Source organism: Physeter macrocephalus, chromosome 21, assembly GCF_002837175.3.
Source record: "Physeter macrocephalus isolate SW-GA chromosome 21, ASM283717v5, whole genome shotgun sequence".
Lineage (NCBI taxonomy): Eukaryota > Metazoa > Chordata > Mammalia > Artiodactyla > Physeteridae > Physeter > Physeter macrocephalus.
This window is the reverse complement of record NC_041234.1, coordinates 69520565-69526343: the sequence shown is the minus strand read 5'-3', so window position 1 is coordinate 69526343 and position 5779 is coordinate 69520565.

The following is a 5779-nucleotide window of genomic DNA, read 5'->3' as shown; positions in this document are numbered from 1 at the left end:
ACCATACATAAAAATAAACTCAAAATGGATTAGAGACCTAAATGTAAGACCTCACACTATAATACTCTTAGAGGAAAACATAGGAAGAACACTCTTTGACATAAATCACAGCAAGATCTTTTTTGATCCACCTCCCAGAGTAATGGAAATAAAACCAAAAATAAACAAATGGGACCTAATGAAACTTAAAAGATTTTGCACAGCAAAGGAAACTACAAACAAGATGGAAACACAACCTTCAGAATGGGAGAAAATATTTGCAAATGAATCAATGGACAAATTATTAATCTCCAAAATATATAAACAGCTCATGCATCTCAATATTAAAAAAACAAACAACAATATCCAAAATTGGGCAGAAGGGCTAAATAGACATTTCTCCAAAGAAGACATACAGATGGCCAAGAAGCACATGAAAAGCTGCTCAACATCACTAATTATTAGAGAAATGCAAATCAAAACTGCAATTAGGTATCACCTCACACCAGTTAGAATGGATATCATCAGAAAATCTCCAAACAACAAATGCTGGAGAAGGTGTGGAGAAAAGGGAATCCTCTTGCACTGTTGGTGGGAATGTAAATTGATACAGCCACTGTGGAGAACAGTATGGAGGCACCTTATAAAATTAAAAACAGAACTACCATGTGACCCAGCATTCCCACTACTGGGCATATACCCAGAGAAAACCATAATTCAAAAAGACATATGCACCCCAATGTTCTTTGCAGCACTATTTACAATAGCCAGGTCATGGAAGCAACCTAAATGCCCATCGACAGATGAATGGATAAAGAAGATGTGGTACATATATACAATGGAGTATTACTCAGCCATAATAAGAACGAAATTGAGTCATTTGTAGAGACGTGGCTGAATCTAGAGACTGTCATACAGAGTGAAGTAAGTCAGAAAGTGAAAAACAAATATCATATATTAGCGCATATGTGGAACCTAGATAAATGGTACAGATGAACCAGTTTGCAGGGCAGAAATTGAGATACAGATGCAGAGAACAAACATATGGACACCAAGGGGGGAAAGTGGCAGGGGTGGTGGTGGTGGTGGTGCTGTTATGAATTGGGAGATTGGGATTGATATATATATACCAATAAGTATAAAATGGATAACTAATAAGAACCTGCTGTATAAGAAAATAAAGTAAAATTTAAAAAATAATAATTGTAAGAATGGATAAATAAAGGGAAACCCAACAGTATATAGTAACAAGAGAATCATCTTAATTATCAGGACACAGAAAGATTTAAAAATTAAAGATTTAAAGGAAAAAAGATATACTATGAGAAGACAAGTTAACATGAAGACAGTTAAGTTACACTGAAGATAAATGGGCAGTGTCCTACTGTCAATCCATTGTATGCACCTAACAAAATCACTTCAACATAGAAAAATTAATAGAAATAAACTGAATAATAGAAAAACTAGTATTCATAGTGGGACATTTTAATATACTTCTTTCAGCATCTCAGTAACTGATAGAATAGACTAACAAAAATATCAGTGAGTACATAGCAAATTTAAATAATGTGATTAACAGTTGACCTATTATACACACACAACACAGAATATACATCCATTTAAAGTACACATGGATGTTTTTCCAAAATTGATCATATCTTTGGGCTGTTAACCATGTAACAACAAATTTCAAAGTATCAAAATCATACAGATCATATTCTCTAAACACAAAGGAAACAAAAAGATGACCAGAAATGATATTATTTTATAAAAGTGGAAACACACCTCTACATAAGCCATAGATGGAGGAAGATATGCTTATAGAAATCAGATAATGCTTTGAAATTAGTAAAATGAAAATAGCAAAATCTAAACTTGTGGAGCGTAGCCAGAGTGCTTGGAGGGAAAATTAATAACCTTAACTGCATTTATGAGAAAAGAAGAAATGCTGCAAAATTAATGATATAAGCACCTATTCTAAGAAACTTAGGAAATGCAGAGCAAATGAGACCCAAAAAAAGTATGAAGGAAGGGAAAAGTAAGGATAACAGAAATAAATAGAACACAACCATAAAATAGAGAACACCAATAAAAATACCAATTTGAAAAGACCAATAAAATCAATTAAATCTAAGCAAGAGCAATTAATAAAAAATACAGAGAAAACAAATACATCAAGGATGAAAAAGGAGATGTAACTATAGGATCCAGAGGCATTTAAAAAGTAATGTGAGGGGGACTTCCCTGGTGGCGCAGTGGTTGAGAGTCCGCCTGCCGATGCAGGGGACGCGGGTTCATGCCCCGGTCCAGGAGGATCCCACATGCTGCGGAGTGGCTGGGCCCGTGAGCCATGGCCACTGAGCCTGCGCGTCCGGAGCCTGTGCTCCGCAACAGGAGAGACCACAACAGTGAGAGGCCCGCATACCGCAAAAAAAAAAAAAAAAAAAAAAAAAGTAATGTGAGGATATTATGAACAATCTTATACCAATATATTAAAATATTCAGATGAAATGGCATATTCTCTGCAAAATGCTACCTACTGAAACTGACAAAATTAAAAATCTGAAGGGTAATATATTTTTTAAAGAAATAGAATGTATAATAAAAACATTATTACAAGAAAATCAAGGCTGAGGTGGTATCAACCAGTGAATTCTTCCAACTATTTAAGAAATAATTCAGAACAATTTTTTGCATTCATTAATTGATGGGTATCTGGGTTTTTTCCACTTTATGGCTCTTATAAATAATGCTGCTATGAACATTCATATATAAATATTTGTGTGGAAGTATGTTCTCATTTCCCTTGGGTATATACCTAGGAGTGGAAATGCTCAGTCATGTGTTAATTCTATGTTTAACATTTTGAGGAATTGCGAGACTTTCCCACAGCAGCTGTATCATTTTAAGTTCTACTAGCAATGTATGAGGGCTCTGATTTTTCCAAATGCTTATCAGCACTTGTCTTTTTTATTATAGCCATCTTAGTGAGTATGAAGTTGTATCTCTTTGTGTTTTTGATTTTCATTCCCCTAAAAACTAGTGATGTTGAACATTTTTTCATGTGTTTATTGACCATTTATTTATCTTCTTTGGTGGGGTGTCTTTTCAAATCATTCGCCCATTTTTTAATTGGGTTGATTTAAATTTTTGAATGGAAAATGTTATTTATATATTCTAGATACAAGTCACTTATCAAATATATGATTTGTAAATACTTTGTCCCACTCACTGGGTTGTCTTTTCACTTTCTTGATAATATTATTTGTGACACAAAAGGTTTTAATTTTGAACAAGTTCAATTTATGTATTTTTCTTTTTTAAATTTAATCAGATATTCACCCAGTTACAAAGGAATCAGTGTAATCTTCCTTTATTATCAGTAGATAATACATTTCACTTGAAATTTTTGGTAAACTCTTACTTCACAAGACCTCCTTTCTCATTAGTATCTGAAATTCAGAGCGCATTTTATTATCACTGAAAACTCTCATATCCAAGAAGGCTAAAATCAATTAAGAGATCAAGCCATAATACTTTGTATTGACCTGTTAATTCATTTACCGTATTTTGCATCTATTACTATAACCAGTGGCATGTTAGTTGAAACACATCAATAATTATACAATCATACAATATGAATTATAAATTATAATTCCAGGACCCTAGGAATAATATAGTGTAGTGGGGTTAAAAATCTATTTTCAAGTGTTTTAGTTTAGTCTCTGATATTCTGAGGAGGTCAATATAAACTTGATTTATGGCTCTGTTAAGACCTTCTAAACAGAGTTAAATTACAGTGTGCTAACTTGGAAAATTATGGAACATTTGCAGCACTTAGACTAATGAGAAGATGATATTCAAATGTTGCAACTGTGGACATAGTGCTCTCCTTTTACTTTTCATGTTAGTCACCTGTATTTACCTCATTTCTATTCATAACTGATCCAGTAATACTTTCTCCAACCTATCATTTAAGTTATCTCACTGTCCCTCCACTCAAGTTATTATTGTTTTCATATATAGTTTTCCACCATTTCACAGTATGTTCCACAGTTTACCTGTTTGATGATCTGAATTTTATTGCTACCTTAAATTCTCATTATTCAAATTCTGACCTCTTTTTAGCATGAACTCTAGAACTATCTAGCTTTAAATCATGATTCCATGAGTTATTTACTGTTATTGTTGTAGCTGTTGTTTTTACCTGACCACGTTACTCTGTGCTTCTTCAATTCTAAAATGTGGATAATGAAGGTAGTATTTGTGCCAACATCATAGACATGTTATGATGCTCAAATGGGTTTATAATATACAGCATTTGAAAATACTTATGTTAAGTATTACATAAACACTATTACTAGTATTAATACTACTATTTTGTTAAATTATTTATCTTTTTCATTTGTATGTAGAAAATATTGATATAGTATGGATGTTAACTTTTATTCTTTGATGTAATTACTTTTATCTGTGCATTGGCTTTTTGTTTTGTTATTCAATCATTATTTCTGGTGTTATTCACCAAACAGTAATTACTTCTTTTTATTTAGTTAAATCTATCACTTATTTCCTTTATCAACTCTGGGTTTTGTGCTTTTTTTCTGAAAGGTCTCCTTCATTATAAAAATATTACCTGATATTGCTCTAGTACTATGAAAAGTTGCATTGTACATTTATATCTTTAATCCAGCAATTATTATTATTATTTGCATTGTGTGAGTTAGGATTCTAAGTTAATATTTTTTTCCTATGTGACTATCAAATTTCCCTAACACTTAAAATGGCCATTCTAATATAATTTCTAAGTTTCTGGATGCTTCTCATATATGATAATTTCTGTTCCATTCCAACCTATATGCTTTGTCCTATTATGAAAGCATAGTTCTATTCCTAGTTTACTCAGTTTTTATTTTTACACTAAATTTATATTTATTATTTTGCACTGTGAAGGTTATTCATCAAATTAACATTACAAATGCAAGCACTCTTAAGCTTAAATCAATGAAATATTCGTTTCAACTCTTTTTAACATGATAGTAACACATTTTGTTTATATAGGCTCTCCCCTCATGGATTCTCTTCCCAAAGCAATGCTGTTGGCTCACAATTTTTAAAACTCCAGAATGAACTGCATTGGATATTTTTTATTTGCCCTCCACGTCCACCCTCCACCCTTTTCCAGCCTCCTCTTTGCTATGGGATTCTGGCCTGTGTTCTGTATTTGCTACATCCATAGGTTTATTTTTTTATTTTTTTAACATCTTTATTGGAGTATAATTGCTTTACAATGGTGTGTTCATTTCTGCTTTATAACAAAGTGAATCAGCTATATATATATATATATATATATATATATATATATACCCATATCTCCTCCCTCATGGGTCTCACTCCCACCCTCCCTATCCCACTCCTCTAGGTGGTAACAAAGCACTGAGCTGATCTCCCTGTGCTATGCAGCTGTTTTTCACTAGATATCTGTTTTATATTTGGCAGTGTATATATGTTCATGCCACTCTCTCACTTCGTCCCAGCTTATGCTTCCCCATCCCAGTGTCCCCAAGTCCATTCTCTACATCTGCATCTTTATTCATGTCCTGCCCCTAGGTTCTTCATAACAATTTTTTTCTTAAGATTCCATATGTAAGTGTTAGCATATGGTATTTGTTTTTCTCTTTCTGACTTACTTCACTCTGTACGACAAATTCTACATCTATCCACCTCACTACAAATAACTCAATTTCGTTTCTTTTTTTGGCTGAGTAATATTCCATTGTATATATGTGCCACATCTTCT